Genomic DNA, 19,701 nt, shown 5'->3' with positions numbered 1-19,701 from the left:
GTCCTGAGCAGAATGCTGGGAGAAATGTGGAAGCTAAAGGCAATTCTGATGAGACCTTAGGCAGATACAAGGAGCAAGGTACAGGAAACTGGAGGAAAAACCATCCTTGTTACAAAGTAGCAAAGCGCTTGGCTGAATTGTATCGGGATGCTTTGTGGAAGGCAGAACCCGCAAGCCTCCAACTAGGATGGATATCTGGAGGAGGAAAATCTCTAAACAAAGAGTAGAGGTAGGGGTCCAGCTTCTCTGACTGCTTAGAGCAAAACTGCAAAGGAAATGAACCAAAGACAGAATTATAATAAAAAGGGGAATAGAACTTAAAGATTTGAAAAATCCTCAGCCTATAAATATTATAAAGAATAAAAAAAATGTTTGGGAGAAAATACCAAAAAGGGTGTGGCCACACAACTATTTGATAAAGAGCTTCCTATGGATGGAATGAAGCCAGATGTGGCTCATCAGGAGAACAAATGACCCTTAGGCATTTTAGAGACCGATCCTGCTGCTGCTCTCATCCCAGGCCCAGAGTGAAAAGGTCTTGAGGGTAGACTGGTTCCCAGAGAGGAGGGGTCCAGGGCACCCTGGGACCTCAGCACTCACTGCCTGGGCCACATCAAGTTTCTGCTATGCATATTGGGTGCAGGGCTCCTTGGCCATCCCAACAGTGGCTCAAGTGTGCTCAGCTGTGGCCCAGGCAATTGCTCTGTGGGCACAAGCAATAAACCCATGTGGTGCCAACTGTAGCCTGCAGAACCTACCAACTATGGAGGCAGGGCCACCTCCACCTATTCCCAGGGGATACCTGGGAAAGCCCCAGGGCCCCTGTGGCTCAAAGCCCCATGAGGCCAGTGCCCAGTAGGGTTCTGGGATTGGGGCCACCACAGGGAGTCCCCACCAAGAAAATGACAGTGGAGCTGCAGAGCTGGGGCTGCACCCAAGACTCCAGAGCTGTGGAGCCGCAGAATTATATACCATCCAGGAAGAGCCACAGCCCCTGACTCATGGGCCGCAGCCAGGAGGCTGTGGGAATGGGCACCTCAGGACCTCAGGAACCCAGCACTCCCAAAACACACAGAAGGTGGCATCGCAGGGCGGCCAGCACCTCACCAGGGAATTCTTGCCTGCTCAGAGGGATAAGCCTCCAAAAGAACTTAAGGCCTGAGACAATTAGTAAAGAACAAAAGATAGAGTCAGCATTATAGTTTTAAAGGATGGAGCCTGTTGGAGGCCGCGATCAAGTCAAGATGGCGCCTGGCAGTTTGCCAGGAGGGGTGGTTTGTGAGGCAACGCCACCGAGCCATCAAGATGGTGGGGACTCCTTATTGGCTGATTGCTGTATCTGTAGGAGAGCAATGCTATGATTGGATGATGCTGATTGAATCAAGCTGTACGTAATCAGTTAGATATATAGACCTCTGCTGTTCCGCAATAAAGCAGTTCCCATTTCAACCTTCAAGTTGCTTGTCACCTGTCGGTTATTTTGCCCAGCTAGACTGCAGCAAATGGTGGCCCGTACAGGGAACTCCGGGACGCTCGGGGGTAAGTGACAAGGTAAGCTGCCCGTCCCTAGAAATAGATAGGACAGGAGGAAAGCTGCTCGCCCCTGAGGAACAGATAGGGCGAGAGGACAGATGGCCATTTCAAAGAAAATAGAAAAATTGATACAGTGTGTTTTTGTTTCATTTTTGTTTCATTTTATCTTAGTGTGTGGTGTTGTCTTTGTTACGGAAATATGGGATCAGAAGTTAGGAAAAATCAAACCGAAAGGGTGTTAAAATTGCTCAAGGAAGGAGGCACCCCAGTAAAACCAAGAACAGTTAGGGCATACGTTGATAAAAGCCCAGGAACTCTAGTCAGAAAGAGGAAGAAAGCTCAGAAGAGGAAGGACTATCAGGGAAGGAGTTACAACAAAAGGCTGCTACTAACCCCTTTTTGTCACCAGAGGGTGTGTGAGGTGGCACGGTGCGGCGGCCGCCGTGTGTGCGAGTGGGTCGCGGCACAGCAGGGACTTTCCAGCTGGCAGCCCTTCCCCGACCCCCACCATGGGGCTGCCCGGGGAGCAGGACGCTGCAGCTGTGAGCCCAATCCCGCACCTGCCCGCCCGAAATGCAGGGTTAGCAATATCTCAAATCCATAACAGCTGATATCCAGAACTCCAGTTTAGCTATCATTACATCTGCGACAGTGGTTCTCCCACACCTGGAGGCTAATGAATAATGAGCACCATTGAGGCCTATTTCAAATGTAAAAAACCTTGAGGCTTACTTGTGGGAATACCTTCAAACCCATATGCAAGTTACAGGAAGAAGGGTGGGATATCAAAAGAAGATTCAAACCCAGGTGATACTACTGATATTAATAATACTACCCAGCCTTGCATTCGATTAGGGAATCAAACTGTAGGAAAGTTCTGGCCCATAAATAATACCTATGCTGGATTTGGTAATGTAACTGGTATTACGGGAGTTACTCCTAGGTTTAGTAGCAAGAATAGCTTGTATGGATATTTCACCTGTAGGATTTATAAAAGGAGGATCAATGTTTAATGGGTCTTACAATTATAATACTAGTACTACATTTGAGACCAATGTACAAATAAATAAGACTAAATATATAGATTTCAAATCTACCCCTGTTTGTTTACTTTCACCTTTCCTTTTCATTATATCTAATAATTCTGTTCAGGATAATGTACTAAATTGTTCAGAAAATTGTTTTCTTAGTGCCTGCTATACAATTTTCTTTAGCCATCATTGCCAGAATTCCTACCTTCATCCCAGTGCCAGTGAGGACAAAAATAGAAGAATTTCCAGTATTACTGAAAACCAAATGAGACTTCGGAATTACAGCTACCATCATCACAGCTGTTGCTGTTTCTGCTGCTGCTGCTGCAGCTTCTGCGATAGCTATCACACAAACTGTACAAACTGCTGCATCAATAAATAATGTAACTTAACAAGTAGCACAAGCTTTACAAACACAAAACATTATTAATGATCATCTTAGAAATGGAATTCTGATGCTCAACCAAAGAGTCGATTTACTTCAAGAAGGAACAGACATATTAATGGATTCCTCTGCTTTAAGCTGCTTACAGAACTTACCTGGACTGTGTATCACTTCTATGCATTATGAACTAATCTATTGATACAACAAATTATAACTCTTAATAGTACCAGGGTATCTTTGCTGACGGTGTCATCGGTGGTACAATTTTTCCAAGGGCTTCTCACTTGGAGCCGTCAATGGCTTGGTATCATGGCATTTTGTATCCTCCTTCTGCTTGTGACAGGTTGTTTATGGTGTTTGTGTAAATTACACAGACAACAAAAAGAATCCACTATGGTCGTTAAACAGGCCATGATGGAAACAGGGCAAGATCCACAAGTATGGCTAAATATGTTGGGCCGGTAGTCAAAGACAGGTAAGATCCAATTACAATGGTACCAACCTAAGCCAGGAGGCTGACAATGTGAGGTCAGACCATCCAGTGACGGGTAAGGACCATATGTAGTATTGGACTACCTAAGACAGGCACGGTCCCTAAACCACATACTTGTTGTTTAATAAAACAAAAAGGGGGAGATGTTGGAGGCCGCGATCAAGTCAAGATGGTGCCTGGCAGTTTGCCAGGAGGAATGGTTTGTGAGGCATCACCACCGAGCCATCAAGATGGTGGGGACTCCTTATTGGCTGATTGCTGTATCTGTAGGAGAGCAATGCTATGATTGGATGATGCTGACTGAATCAAGCTGTACGTAATCCGTTAGATATATATACCTTTGCTGTTCCGCAATAAAGCAGTTCCTGCTTCAACCTTCAAGTTGCTTGTCACCTGTCGGTTATTTTGCCCAGTTAGACTGCGGCAGGAGCCCCTGATAGGGCCAGCCCACACAGGAGCTGGAGCTGGACAATTAGAAAATGGCTCCTGTGGTTTATTTAAGGGGGTAACCAAAGGCAGGGGATAAGGTTTCAGGGGTGGAGTCTTGCTTCCTGAGGTCTTGCAGTCCCCAGGCTGATTGGCATCTTGGCAGGTCACACCCATCTCAGAGGGGCTGCACAGCTGCAGCAGGTCACCCCATCTCCTGTGCTGTGTGGGACCTTTGACAGAGCTGAATAGAGCTCACAGTGTGTTTGGGTGGTCAACCAGAGGAAATGTCCACTGGAAGTTACCAGACAACAGATTCTCATATTCATTAGGCTGCGATGCACAATATAGTCCACACACAGCCCACGGATGGCTCTCAACACCTAAATGTTCAACAGTATTGGTTGAACTGACAGCCCACTTGTACAATAAAAATTTTGAAGTCAGTAAAGAAGATGATGTTGGTACGTGTAATGATGGGAGTTCCCTAGATCATAATCAGAAAACAGGTTACCAACAATGTATCATATAAATCCTCTATTCTTTACTCCTTGTATTTGATACAACAAATACAAATTTCTTTCATAATAGTATAACCCAGAGTGTTTGAAAATGAGACTGGTTATTAAGAATATATATTATGAAGATTATAAATATAAAGAACCAATCAAACATAAAGTAAGAGATGAGCAAAAGGAAGTCAAGTTGTGGTAGGAGAAGGGGAGGGGGAGGGAGAACAGGAGGGAAAAGAGGGAGGAAAAGGGGGATTGTGAGCTGAACTTGAATTCCATACATGTATCCGTTTGTCAGGATGAACCCAACTACCATGTATAACTACAAAGCTCTAATAAAAAAATTATATATGCTGAGGCTGGGGATGTGGCTCAGTGGTAGAGTGCTCGTCCAGCATGACTGAGGCCCCGGGATCTATCTCCAGCACCACAAAACATAAATAAATACAATATATGCTGATAGAGGACAGCAGGTACCTTTTTTAAAAAATCTACCAAGTAGCTGCATACTAGCTATTGCAGAACAATGGTGTGGAGGAGGGGGCTTCTCTGAGGAGAGTCCACGGCTTCAAAGAACCACACATTTACTTGAGGAACGGAGACACACACATGTATAATATAGCTCCATCTATTTTTATGAGCTGTGGAATATTTGTTATATATCCTGCGCACCCCAGTGAAAATGACATATATTGAAGTAAACGTTGTCAATATTTGGCTCATATGAAACAAATCGTAGACAAAAATTATTGCATGACATTTGTTATATGCAGATGTAAGTTGGCATTGTCAAGCGCTTCTGAGAAATGCTTTCAGGTCTTCAAGTTTTGCCTAGGAATTGTCTTCCATTCTGATAAGACACTGTCTGTACCACAGGCAGTCCCCTGGTTATACCACAGGCACTCCCCTGGTTTGCACAGAGGCTGTTGCATTGGGGTACACATGTGCTGAAGTTGCCAACAAAAATCTGCGCATGACCCTTATTGCCTCTTTCCTCTCACCCCCCAACATCTCAATTCTTTATTTATCCAGCAACTATTTATTGAAGGCCTTCTTTGTGTCGTGCACTGTGCTAGGTTCCAGGAGGAAATAAATACAAACCATCTTCTTGGGTCCTCAAATATTAAAAGTAATGACGATTGCTTCAGTGTTGTTCTAGGCTAAGGAAAGCAGGAATGCTACCTAGTTTGCTGGAAAATATTTGGAAGCTGGGAAAGAGGATCATTGTCCTTAGCTTCAGAAAGCTTACATCTCCTGTCAAAGAATCACACAACCAAAAATAGTTCTTCTAGGGCTGGGGTTGTGGCTCAGCAGTAGGATGCTTGACTAGCTCGTGCAAGGCCCTGGGTTCAATCCTCAGCACCACATAAAAATAAATAAATAAAATAAAGGTATTGTGTCCAACTACAACTAAATAATAAATGTTAGAAAAATAGTTCCTCTAAGTGCTCTTTAGCTTTTGAAATAATTTTTGGAATGCCATAGTAAAACTAAGTTCCTGTATACCCTTAACCCAGCACCCTCCATTAACAACACCCTCCCTAATCATGGCACAACGGTCAGAACCAAGAAATTATATGGGTACAATACTATTCACAGCCCTTATTATACCACAACCCTTATTAGCATTTAGCTATCGCTAAGTGCTCTCTCAGACACTAATTAGCAATTATAATGATCATAGGAAGTCAAAAGTACCATCACCCCCATTCTGTAGATGCAGAAGCTGAGACTCAGGACCCCCAGTTAATTCACTAATGATTCACCTTGCATTAACAGAGTGAAGACTGCAAATCCAGACAGCTCAGCTGTGATGATCTGCCCCTCCTCGCTGTACCACCTTGACTGTAAACACTAGCCAAGGTAGCCCGACCATCTTTCTTGATCAAACCCAAAACACCTAACCATCTGGTTTAGTCAGCTTTTTTGATGCTGCAACTAAAAGACCCGACCAGAACAACTATGAAGAAAAAAGGTTTATCTGAGGACTCACAGTTTCAGAGGTCTTAGTCCACAGAAGGCCGGCTCCATCCCTTGGGGCTCGAGCATGGCTGAACATCATGGTGGAAGGGTGTAGCAGAGAGAATCAGCTCACATGGGGATTCAGAAGGAGAAAGACTCCACTCCCCAGATACAAATATATACCCCAAAGCCGTGCCCCAATGAACCACCTCCTCCAGCCATACTCTACCTGCTTCCAGTTACCACTCAATCAATCCCATCAGGGATTACTTCACTGATTAGGTTAAGGCTGTAACCCAATAATTTCTCCTTCAAACCTTCTTGCATTGTCTCACATGTGAGCTTTTGAGGGAACACCACACCTAAACCATAACACCATCGTAACCCCACAGTAAGCCAGGCGTGGCGGTGGTGGTGCACACTTATAATCCCAGCGAGGCTGAGGCAGGAGGATCGCAAGGGCAAAGCCAGCCTCAGCAACTTATTGAGGCCCTAAGCAACTCAGCAAGACTCTGTCTCTAAATAAAATATTTTAAAAGGCTGGGAATGTGGTCCAGTGGTGAAGCAACCCTGGGTTCAATCCCTGGTACCAAAAAATAAATAAATAAATAATCCTACAATAAAATGGCTGGGGAGCTGTTAGAAGAAGTCGTGGGGGCCTTCTTTAAAGCCAAAACATTTGCTTCCATAGTCAAAGCAGGTTTCAATGACAAAGGTTTCCCTAAGGAAGTGACTATTTCCATTCACTGTGGATGAAACAATGTTTGGGGAGCTAGCAAAGGCTCAGCTTTCAAACATTTCCCTCCGGCTCAAAACAACTTCAGTTGAAATATTTTGACTCTGGAAAGGAAGTTTCTTTGTAAGAAACTGCAAGAAATACAGGTGCAGTTAAGGCTGACCAGAGACAAAGGCTACAGAGAGCACAAGGTCAGTCTCAAGATCATGGTTTTCAATGGCCTCCTTCCTGCTGAAGGAACTAGGAATAGGTCACCCCCGAATCTGCCCCCCTGGTGTAGTGACTGAGTTAAAGGCACCTACAGAACAGCCAGCCGGTGCAGGAAGAGCCCTCTGAACTTGGTTCTGATTCATAAGAGCCTGAGATGACAGTCTCAGCCCCTACACTGGAAGGACAGTATCATTCTTATCAAGAATGGAAAGTTACGACAGGAATCTCTCCACACCTTGTTAACACAATTCTTAGATTCTTTTACTCCGTGCCCCCCCATGTAATTTAATTACTCTTTGATAACTTACTACTCTTGGTCCAAGTCAGTATAAAAAATGTTCAACTCCAACCACGTCGTTGGGTCTTGCTTCTCTGTGAAGGCTCCGTGCCACTTAAAACTTGCCTTAAATACATCTGAAGGCTTTTCTCCTGTTGATGTCTCTTGTCAATTTAATCATCAGGCTGAGCTGAAAAGCTGTAAGAGGGGAAAGGTAAAATTTTGCCTCCCCTACACCACGCACCTCTAAGCCAAGTAAAATCTGCTACATAGGCACATTAACCTACTTCACATTGGAAAACATCGATGCCAAAGAAGAGAAAAATAGAGGGAAAAGAAAGAAAAAAAAAGAACAACAACAAAAAAAATCTTTCTGCTTCACCATGCAGCTGGGCATTTGTACTTGTTATCAAAATGCAGAGGTGACTTAACCACAGAACCCACGTCTCCCTTCTCCATGGCCAAGACGTAGCCCTACTGAGTGCATCCAGAAGCCAGCTCAGTGAGTACCACGAGGGTTCTCTTTTCTAAAGTATTAGCACCACTATACACATTTTCATTCTATTTGCAGTTGAATTACTGGAGAATATCATTTGGTCTTGAACTCCTCTGTGTTCACCCCTCCTTTAAATTTAAGCTGGTCCTGAGGCGTTTTGGAATGGATTGCCTGTGGATTCTGTAGAGCAGAAAGCCAATGAATGAGCTTCGAGGCAAGGCTATTTGCTGCTAAAGCAATAACTGAAGAAATGTAGCCCTGCATGAAGAGGTAAGAGTAGCCAGAGCAGAAGACAGAGTCCCCCACACTGCTGAGGGGAGCTGTGCCGTTCTTTCTGTTCTGATAGAACAGATCTCCATGCTGGCACAGCCACAGGCTTCAAGTCCTCCCAAGAGTCCTGTGCCCCAAATGTGGCATAGAGGCAGCATTGACAGGAGCCCAAGGGGCACACACAAGCTGAGATACAGCATGGTGAAGTATCCCAGATGAGGCCTTCAGCGCTTTGCATAACTTGGGCAGGTGGATTGAGACCCAGCCACCCCCAGAATTGAACTCCTGCCACTTTGACAGGTGAGTCAACACAAGTTGACTTAAGGAGCACAAAGAAATGTAAGTCAAGGCTCCAGGACATCTTCAGGTAACATCGCAAGTGGCCCATGTTGCACTCATACCCTTCCACTGTGAAATGAAGCATAATCTATTTTAGCTAATCCCTGTGACTCGGGAGGCAGAGGCCAGCCCCAGCCATTTAGTGAGTTCCTGAGCAACTTAGTGAGACCCTGTCTCAAAATAAAAAAATAAAAAGGGCCGAGGATGTGGCTCAGTGGCTAAGCACTCCTGGGTTCAATCCCCAGTACCAAAAAAAAAAAAAAAAAAAAAAAAGCCAAGAGTACAATCTATTTTAGAGGAGAAAAATTTTATCTCTGTGCTTTTAGGATTTTTGACCAGACCTGAGAATTAAATTGACATAACAAGAGGAAATTGAAAGATGAAAAGTATGCAAGTTTACATGGCATAGAATCCTCATAAGGAAATGAAGACTCAAAGACAACAGTTAACATTGAACACTTAGATACTAAATTGGACAAAGAGTAGCCAATTATGAAAATGTAAGGAGCCAAAGGGACTTGGGCTTGAGTAGTTAATTAGCTACAGAAGTAACTAGAAAGATAAGAAGAGTTGATCCAATTTTTCTTGGCTTGCATCTGCCATTCTTCAAGTGCCTTTAACTCAAAATAGTCAATATGATACCAGCAGTTCAGGAGGCTGAGGCAGGAGGATGGTGAGTTAAAAGCCAGCCTCAGCAACTTAGTGAGGCCCAAAGCAACTCAACAAGACCCTGCCTCTAAGCAAAATATATAAAAGGGCTGGATATGTGGCTTAGTGACTTCGATCCCCCATACAAAAAAAAAAGTCAATATGACAGAACAGGATAATATTTGGGGGGGGTATGTTCATAACTTCTTCAATATCATGTTTCAAAATTATACATCTAGAAACTTATTCAAAGGAAACAATCACAGATGAATGCACAGGTTTTGTTTGTTTGCTTTGTTATTGTTGTTGATAGACTTTTTATTTCATTCATTTATATGCAGTGCTGATTATTGAACCCAGTGCCTCACACATTTTAGGCAAGTGCTCTACCACTGAGCCACAACCCCAGTTCCTGAATGTACAGTTTTTGAGGGCACAGTGTTCATGGGAGTGTCATTCATAACTGAAAAATCCTAGAAACACCAGAGAGGTTAGCAAAAGACATTACAATATATCCACTCGCTTGAACAATACGTGGGCGTTAAGAATGATGCTGTATATTGTTGCTTTCAGAATCAAAACTAAATAAAACCTTAAAGAAAAATACTTTAGAGGAGCATCCTGGAAGACGGAAGAGGATGAACTCTATGTTGTTCAGCTAAGATCATAAAACCTGAGCAAATCTAATCATACTTTTGTAAAAAATGCTATAAATGTGTCTATGTGTCCACAGGCATGTTGTGTACACAGGATTCAGGGGAACTAGGAAGCTATAAAAATTTCAAACCATTAGAAATGGTTATTTCTGCCAGAGTCACAGTGTGGCTCTATGGGCTTTGGACACATTTGCCTTCCTGGGTCTCTTCCTCCATAAAAGATGTGGGAAATTATATTTCATGACTGCATTACTATAAAGATGAAGATAGGCTGGGGATTTAACAGGGTGGAACAGCACTTGCCTAGCATGCAGGAGGCCTGGGGTTCCCATCCTCAGTCCTGGGGGGGAAAGTTCATTAATGTAATGATGAGTATAATCCAGACTAGAGTTATTATTATATATTTATTATTATTATTATTATTATTATTATTATTATTATTATTATTATATTTATCTTTCTTCTGATTTTAAGAGAATTTAAAATTAAAACATTTTGTGGGGCCCAGGCACAGTGCTTTCTCTACCTGTTAGATATGTTGGCCCTGATTTCTGAGTAGCTGAGGGATTTTTATTTCTTTTCTTTTTTTTTTTTAATCGGCATTTTCTAAATTTTCAGTGCTAAAGATTCATTTATTCTTTTATTATAATGAAAAGCTATTTGAACAAAGAAACTGGTAAACATAAGTGAATGACCCATTTCATGTAACAACACAAAACTGGGAGCAAATGCCACCTCTAAGGCCAGCACGCCCCTAGGGACTTTAAACCATCCCGCTGGACACAACCTGCCACTCTCAGTGCTGCTGGTCTAGCCCTCAAGGTGACTTCTTACAAGTTCAACAAACAAGACAAAACCTTTGGCTCACCAAAGACAATGAGTATGTCCGATTCGTCACACTCAAAGATGACACCAGGCATCCGCCTTGGCCTCATTTCTCCCGGGGTGGAGATGGCTGACCAGTTCAGCCACACTCTCCCTCCCAGCCTGACAAGCATTTGGAGAAGGAGGACAGGTTTTGCTAACTCTGGAGAGACACTAACCCACCCTTCTAGAATTTCAAACATGGCACCAACGCATCATGGGGATTCTTTGCCAAAATGTGAAGATAGGCAAGACTTAATAGATTCAATTTTACAAAATCCGCCTTTCCAATGTGATTCTGAATTTGTACATTCACTCATTTATGTGGATAATGAATGTTGATGGAGCCCCTACTCTCTGTGCCAGGCACCGTCCTAGGAGTAAGAGACAGTGGTGTGCGAGACAGACAGCTCCCGTTCCCATGTGACTGGAAGGGCAGATCCTGAATAAGGGCACAGAGCATCGTGGAAGGGGTAGCAATGGGTTGTCTGAGAGCTTGGGACAGGGGGTTGCCCTGTCTAAGGAGTCAGGGACCCCAGCCTTCCTAAGGTGTGGAAGTTTAAACTGGAAGGTAAGTAGGAGCTCTCCAGGCAGGAAAGGGGTCGGGGAAGAAAAAACTAGGCAGAGGAATGCAGGATGCCTACGACCTTAAACTAGAGTCAGTCCCTGAAGGAGATGAAGATGTCTAGAAGGTTTGAAAGGGTGACAGTTGGTAAGGCTGGAGAGGCCAGGAGGGGCCCCAGGTAAAGGGCTATTGAAGTCCAATTGAGGGGTTGGGACTGCCTTCCTAGTGTTACAGGCGAGAGGCCTGCTGCAAACTGAGGCCCCCTCTTCACCCTGATTCTTATGAATTCACAGCTGTTACTCCGAGCAACATGTCTGAATCAGACCCTCCATTTTCACGGAACGACCACACCCCCAATGACCTAACTGCCTTTCACTAAGCCCCACCTCTTAAAAGTTTCCTCCGCCTCCCAACAGCGTGGGTGGTGGCCAAGCCTTTAACACATGAGACTTTGGGAGACCTCCAGATCTAGATTATAACAGAGTGACTAGTTGCCACGTGGAAAATGGATGGCCTAAAACTTGAGGGGTGGCCTTTGGATTACTGATCATGTCTGCCATGAACATAGACGGATAAGACACTCTCCAGCCAGCTTAGACAACTGAAAGAGAGCACAGATGTGCACTGAGGCCCCGAAAGTCCCCCATACTCTGCAATCCAGTAGCGCCCAGAACCATACACACAAGTAAAACTTAGAGCAGGTCAGGGAGGAATACCACATTGTCCTGGGACTACAGAGTTATAATAAATCTTGATTATTCTTGTGCATTTTGTGTTGTTACATGAAATGGGTCATTTACTTATGTTTACCAGTTTCTTTGTTCAAATAATTTTTCATTTTAATAATTCTTCAAAATCGTGTTTGCTGTCCTTGGCCCTTTGAATTTCCATGAGTTTTAGAAATCAGCTTGTCAATTTCCACAAATGAAACATTTCCAGGATTTTCATAAAGATCTACACTCCCTCTAAAGATTGATTTGGAGACCACTGACATCTTTGCAATCCTGAGTCTTCCAATCCATGAATGTGGTCTACCTCTTGATTGACCTAGATTTTAGTTTCTTTCAATGATAGAACATTTTCAACGAAGAGGTCTTACACACGTTATCAGATTTCTTCCTAGATATGTGATATTTTAAGCTATTTTAAAAGGCAAAGATTAAAGATATCCAACTGAATGAGATTATGTCTGGGGGAAAATATTTTGCAAAATGAAAAACTTTGTACAAATTTGAGATGCTCCTTTGCACCGACATCACTGAACATGCTTTGGAAAGGTTTTCTACTTGTTCTTCCTGCTTCCCAATGGGTATTGATTAAACAAAATGCTTAGGCCACACAACCAGAACAGCCAAAGAAGTGACATCAGAGGCCAAGAAGGAATTACTGGCCCGGAATAAACCCCAAGAACTAAAGAAGGAATTCTCACTGATTCAGAGTTCTATTCAACAGTCACTAAATGGCCTGGGGGTAGGGGAATCCCAAAGAGCTTATCATTCCATCAAATCCAGGGGCTTGATGCTCCTGTCACAAGGTCTTATTCAATAGATGAGCTAAAAATTCTTCTGCACTTTGGCCAACTCTTGGTGGGAGCTAAGTCCCCTCTGCCTCCTTCCTGCTTTCCTAAGAATCCTTAACTGTGAGGTCAGGCTGCTTCCTGGGAACAGTGGCTGGTGAGGAGACATGCTGGCTTTTGCCTGAGCCTGAGCTGGTGACTCACACCCCTGTCTCTGAGCCTAGCCTCCCAGCACCTCCTCCTCCTGCTCGGCCCTGCCTGCCATGGACACCACCCAGTTCTCATGGCCATCCTTGTTCCCATCCGTCTAGAGAAGAAAATGGCCAAGAATGAAGTCTTGGGACATGAACATTACTTATGAAACACAAGAAGGAGAGCGACTTCACTGTGATCCACTCTGACGTCACTCCGTTCCTGTCTTTGGGTCACTCACAAAATGATCAAAAGCACCAATGACTTTGGGATGGGACCCATCAACCTGTGTTTTAACAAGTCCTCCAGATGATTTAGGGGCTTTCTGATGACTACCCAATTCCACAGGGGTGTACATTTACATCTGACTCCTTTATAACCCTCTAAGGATAGAAGCTTAGTTGTAGAAAACTAATAGTAAAAAGAATATATACTATTGCCCATAGATATGTGTGTCAGCTTTCTGGCAATATTATGAAATACCTGAGATAATCAAGTATAAAGACAAAAGGTATATTTTGGCTCACAGTTTTAGAGGTTCTAATCCATGATCAGTTGGTTCCATTGCCTTTGGGCTTGTGGTTAGATTAGCACCTCATGGCACATCACAAAGCAAAAGAGTTTACCTCATGGTCAGGAAACAAGGGAGAGCAACAGGGCTCTGGGGTCCCACAATCCCATTCAAGGACATGCCCCCTCCCAAGACCTAAGGACCTCCCACTAGGCCACACCTCTTAAAGGTCCCACTACCTCCAATTGCACAACCCTGGAGACCAAGCCTTTAAAACAACGGCCTTTGGGGAAATTCAAGATCCAAACTGTAGCAATATGCAAATGAATTTTGTCTAGCAGAAATACATACATATTTTTTTAAAAATAACACTCCAACTTGGAGAATATTAGCCAGGCTGGGCATGGTGGTGCATGCCTGAAATCCCAGTGGCTCAGGAGGCTGAGACAGGAGGATCACAAATTCAAAACCAGGCTCAGCAAAAAGCAAGGCACTAAGCAACTCAGTGAGACCCTGTCTCTACATAAAATACAAAATAGGGCTGGGAATGTGGCTCAGTGGTAGAGTGCCCCTGAGTTCAATCCCCAGTACAAAAAAAAAAAAAAAAAAGGAATATTAGCCAGTTTTATGACCACTAGCAAGTTCATTTTAGCATTGCTAATTCTATTTGTCTCTTTAAATTTTCCCCTTAAATGGTTTTTATAACTTTCTGGTTCACTTATTAACTAAGGCATTAAACAAATATGATCTTTAACACAAATTCATTTTATACTCGTATAAAGTTTTACATTTTTTGAAAATTATACTTCAACACAGTTATTTTCAAAGGGAAGTCCTGGGCCCGCCACCTTACCTGGGAACATGTTAGAAATGCAGAATTGCAGCCTCACTCAGGCTGCTGGATGGGAAACTCTGGGGAAGGGACCAGCCAGCGTGTTGTAAGGAGCCCCAGGTTCTCCTGATGCACACTCAAGTTGGAGAAGCCCTGCGTTAGCGCACCCACCAAACACTTAACAAGACACCTATTGTAGTCAGCTTTTCATGGCTAAGAGAAAAATACCTGAGAAGAGCAACTTAGAGGAGAAAAAGTTTTATTTAGTACTGGGGATTGAACCCAGGGGTGCTCTACCACACCTACATCCCAGCCTTTATTCATTCATTCATTCATTTATTTATTCTTTTTTGGAGGCAGGGTCTTGCTAAGTTGCTGAAGCTGACCTCAAACATGATCCTTCTGCCTCATCCTTCAAGTCCCTGGTATTACAGGCATTTGCCACGGTGTCTGATTGGGAAAGTTGATTTTTGTCCACAGTTTCAGAGGCTCAGTCCACGGTGGGATGACTCCTTTTCCAGGTCCAAGGTGAGGCAGAACGTCACGGTGGAAGGGCATGGCAGAGGACCCTGCTTTGCTCAAGGCACCCAGAGAGCAGAGAGAGGAGGGGTCCACAGGGAAGATGCCCCCTTCCAGGACACACCCTAGTGATCCACCTCCTCCAGCCATACCATCCCTGCGACAGCCACCACCCCGTCCGCCCATCCAAACTAGGACGGCTGATTAGGTCTCAGCTCTCGCCAGCCAATCATTGCACCTTCAGACATTCCTGCCTTAACAGGAGCTTTCAGGGGACACCTCACATCCAAACCATAACAATGCCACTGTAGTCCTGGCTGAGTTGAATCCTTGGAGCCTGGCTGTCGAGTGGTCCCTGACACAGCCTATCTATCTGTGACAGACGGGAACAGACCCGTGGCCAGCCCTTCTCTCTCATCTCCAGGGGCCAGCTCGGCAGTGCTGTCAATCACTCCCCGTCTCTTCCCGCGGCAGTAAGGAGGGAACAAGGGTCCTTTGTGAGCCAGACAGAGCAAGAATGTGAAGATTTCCTCCAAGGGGTCATCTAGGGCCTGTTTGCACCTGCCATGAGAGCTAACCCCCCCACACACATACTCAAACTTCATAATTAATTTTCCCTAAGAGGCCATGACCCAAGAGAAGGGATGGGGATAGAGCAAAGCATGATCTCAGGACCCAGCCCCGAATACTGTGTCTATTCTCTGCCTTCTGCAATAACAGAGTATTATTATTTCACTGCAGGCAGACGCACAATCACAAGCCAGCTGTGTACTAGCCTGGGGCACACATGTTGCCCATTCGTCCTGCAGCCTGACTGGGCATTCTGCCCATGCATGGGAAGCCCTCCCTGAGTGTCCAATGCCAAGTGCACCAGATAATCGCCCCCTGCCAGGATAGGACCCACCAGAAGCACTATCTTCCCTTCCTTGGCACAGCTGATGGACAGCAAGGGCATCCTAGCCACCTCCCACCCTGCCAACCACCACCCACTCCTGCTGGGGCTGGCGGCTGCCAATCAGTCCCCTGGGGCCATAAAGTCCAATGGGCAGCGCACGGGGGAAAGGCATCTTGGGGAAGCAGCAGAGTATTGTGATCAAGGAAGGGGACTCAGCAAGCATGGGGTGCAAAGTCTGCCTCTGCCTCACTTGGCAGGCTATGGACTTGGGCATGTTGCCCCCTCTCTGAACCTCCACTTTCTCCAGTAGAAGGGGATGACAGGAGCACCTTCCTCTGGGTGCAGGGAAGACTAACGGTCTCACAGTGACAGTCCTTATCACAGAGCCATTCCCCAGACAGATGCTGGGCAAGTGACTGTACTGATGGAGGTGGCTGTTCACAGTGAAGTGCATTTCCTACAAAGACTCTGCGGAGCCTTCAGGGGCTCACCTGTGACCCTGCTGGAGAATACATCAGGAAGGGCAGCCTGGGCCAGAAACGAGGGAGCCCTAAGTTCACCTGCGATCTCTGCCACTAACTGCCTGTGGAATTCTAAGCAAGTCCTGTCGCCTCTCTGAGCCTGTTTCCCATCTGTGAAACAAGAGCTGGACAGGATCTTTAAAGTTCTTCCCTTTGTGATATTCTGTGCTCTTTGTGTCATGGTGTTGGGTGACTTTGCTCCCATGTAGACCTGATGAATGGCACCCAAATGAGGCCCCACTCATTCTAAGTGTGGCCCTTGCTCCTGCCCAAGGCCTGGATCTCTATGAGGTGGTCCCCAGAGAACAGCAGGGGTGAGATTGCTCTGTTAGAGTCCTTTGGAATGGACACAATGCCTTCTGCCCTTCCCAGCCCCTGGAGGCCAAGCCAGGCTGCCCAGGAAGTGTCAGGAAGGGATTCAGATTGCAAAGATACACGGTGACAGAGACTCTCTGCCAGCCCAAGGAATCCAGGCCAAGAATAGATAATGCATACACCAAGTAGGCACCATAACTGCGAGGGGTCTGAGAGCTAACTGCTCCAGGTACATCCGTGCCCTTGGCTACCTCCAAATCCCTTAGCCAAAAGCCTCCTGGCACAATCATCAACTAAAAGAACCCCACTCAAGTCCCCTCACTTGCCTAATCCCCAACCCCCTGCCCTCCAGGTTGTGTACTCTCACTAAACACAGGTAACTACTGTCCAGATTCTATCAGCTCCAGGGCTTCCGGCAACACCCAGAGGACTGCATCCCACCTGCACAGAACTTCCCTCCCTACATGGATCCAGAGAAGAAGGAAGCTGTCTGCCAGGTGCCCCACACTCCCAGCTCTGGGGCAGGGTGGTTTGCAGAAAGGAATATGCACTCTGTGGCTGGGATGCCAGTGTGCCAACTTGGATGAGTTCTCTTTAACATCTTTGAATCTCAGTTTGATCATCTGTAAGCTGGAATCAACAATACTGGCCTTGCAAGATTGTCCTGGGGGTTAAGCAAAGCAGCCGCTGTGCACTAGGAGCTCAGGAAAGGGCAATCAAGTTGGGGGGGGAAGCGGCGTCACCCACTTTCCTGAAAAATACACAGAAACACATGAACACTTTGGGAAAGAAGAAATTTAAGATGGACCCCAGTTGGGGGTGGTGGTGCATTTCATATAATCCCAGCAATACAGAAGGCTAAGGCAGGAGGCCAGCCTCAGCAATTTAGCAAGTCCCTGTCTCAAAATAAAAATGGCTAGGGATGGAGTTTCAATCCCCAGTACCATAAATAAATAAATACCCCAAATCAGAGATTCTTTTAGCAATTGATTCAAAATGGATTAGCTTATGTTTGGATGAAAGAAGAGGAGTCTTGTTCTCCTCTAAGAATTTTGCATTCAATTCAGACAGAGGACAAATCCACAGAGAACTCTGATTTTTGTCTTAAGAACCCTGGAGGGAAATTCAGACTCGGGCTGACTCAAGTTTTCAGGTCTATCTGAAGCTAATCACTCCACTGGCCAGACCGGATTCCGTTGGTTCGCAAGCCCAGCTACACATTAGCATCACTTGGGAGCCTCCCTGAATTCTGGGTACCAAGCTTCTCTCTTGACCAGTTTCATCAGAAACTCTGCGGGGTGGAGCCCAGGTATCAAGAGTTCCCTGGGCGATTCTAAGGAACCGAAGATATCTGAGGCCCCTCCCAGTTATCCCTGAGGTGTACAACCATGCATGATTCAACACAGACGCTTAGCATATGCCTGCTGAATAAAGGGCTGAAGATTATGACTCACCTTCTTTTTTGCTTTTTCCATATTCATAATTAATGAGGTAAAACAGCAAAAGGGAAAGGTGAATCCTAATAAGAATCATTGAGTAGCACTGTCCAACAGAAATTTCTGTGATTATGGGAAGATGCTATAATCTGTACAGCTCACTGCAGCGGTCATGAGCCCAATATGGCTACTGAGTTGTGTTTTTTTTGTTTTGGGGGGTTTTCTTTTTTGTTTTTTTAGCGAGGTGAGGGTACTGGGGATTGAACTCAGAGGCATTCAACCACTGAGCCACATCCCCAGTCCTATTTTGTATTTTATTTAGAGACAGGGTCTCACTGAGTTGCTGAGCACCTCACTTTTGCTGAGGCTGGCTTTGAACTCGCGATCCTCCTGCCTCAGCCTCCTGAACCGTTGGTATTACAGGTGTGCGCCACCAGGCCAGGTGGCTACTGAGTTCTTGAAATGTGATTAGTGATTGAGGAACTCTGATTTTAATTTTATTTAAGGTTGAATTTAAATTTAAATAGCCACATATGACTTCTGGCTACCATACTGGACCGTGAGCATATGGAGTGTGTGCCCTTTACCTACACAGCTTGGCCCGTGCTCCCCACACCCCTCCTTTACTAACAGCCCTCTGCCTCCATTACCAGAAATCATGGCCAGGCAGCTAAGGAAGTTGCTCCTGGTCCTCCAGCCACAGAGTGGGCCCAAGACCCAAGCTAAGTCCACCAGACTGTCCTCTCCAGGAATTTGACTCTAGCTTCAGTGCCACAAGAATAGAAGATGAGTCAGAGCAGATTGATATCAGTGTTGATGCCCTAAGACATTGTGTGTTAGTTTCTAGAACATTAGTCCAGAGCATGGTGATCACAATAGTGATACAGGATATGAGCTAAGAATCATTATCATCATCTTCATCATCATCAAAGTCCCTGGTACCCAGCAGCTCTGATACACCAGCTCCTGGAACTAGGAACACAATTTGTGTAGCTTCTTTTCAACTGTAAAATTGGAATCATGCTAAACTTCTTCCTGAATTTTTGTGAAGACAGCAAAAGAGATGATGGTCATAAATCCTTTGAGCCAAATAAGGAGTTACTCAAGTGTCTGTTATAGGTATTCCCAGGACATAAGGGTTAGGGAGTCAAGGGAGGGTTTGACAAAGGACTCAGGACCTGGGTCCAGTTCACAAGCTGTGCAACATCCAGTAAGACACTTGTCCTCTCTGGGCTTGTGACTGAATTGAGTTAGACACATCCACTTCCAGTTTCACAATTTCTAATTTATTTGCTGACCCCTTTGCCTAACACATATTCCCTCCTACCTCTACGCACAAATGTCAGAAAATTCTCTAGACTAATTATGACAGTCTTTTGCCCAAATTATTTCTTCTTGCCCTGGCTTCCTAACTCACGGGAAAGTGCCCTGGGTGTGCACTCTCATAGCTTTCTGTACTAACTCTCTGGCAGAGGACAAAGGCATCACTTCTACCTCCTAGTGGGCCAAAAGCAAAGACCATATCCTCCTGGCTTACTATTGTATCCTCAGTGCCTGTTAC

General features: G+C 45.0%; 1 long non-coding RNA gene across 1 annotated transcript; it reads left to right on the top strand.

The window, feature by feature from the left end:
- The first annotated feature begins 1,460 nt into the window (after nt 1-1,460).
- On the top strand, nt 1,461-3,823 carry LOC139703344 (uncharacterized). Its single transcript, XR_011705722.1, has 2 exons — nt 1,461-1,551; nt 2,748-3,823. It is a non-coding gene; the product is annotated as an uncharacterized lncRNA (long non-coding RNA).
- Nucleotides 3,824-19,701: the final 15,878 nt, after the last annotated feature.

The sequence above is a fragment of the Marmota flaviventris genome, chromosome 2 (genome assembly GCF_047511675.1).
Source record: "Marmota flaviventris isolate mMarFla1 chromosome 2, mMarFla1.hap1, whole genome shotgun sequence".
NCBI lineage: Eukaryota > Metazoa > Chordata > Mammalia > Rodentia > Sciuridae > Marmota > Marmota flaviventris.
Note: the sequence above shows the minus strand (reverse complement) of the source record. Positions and strands in the feature narration are given on the sequence as shown.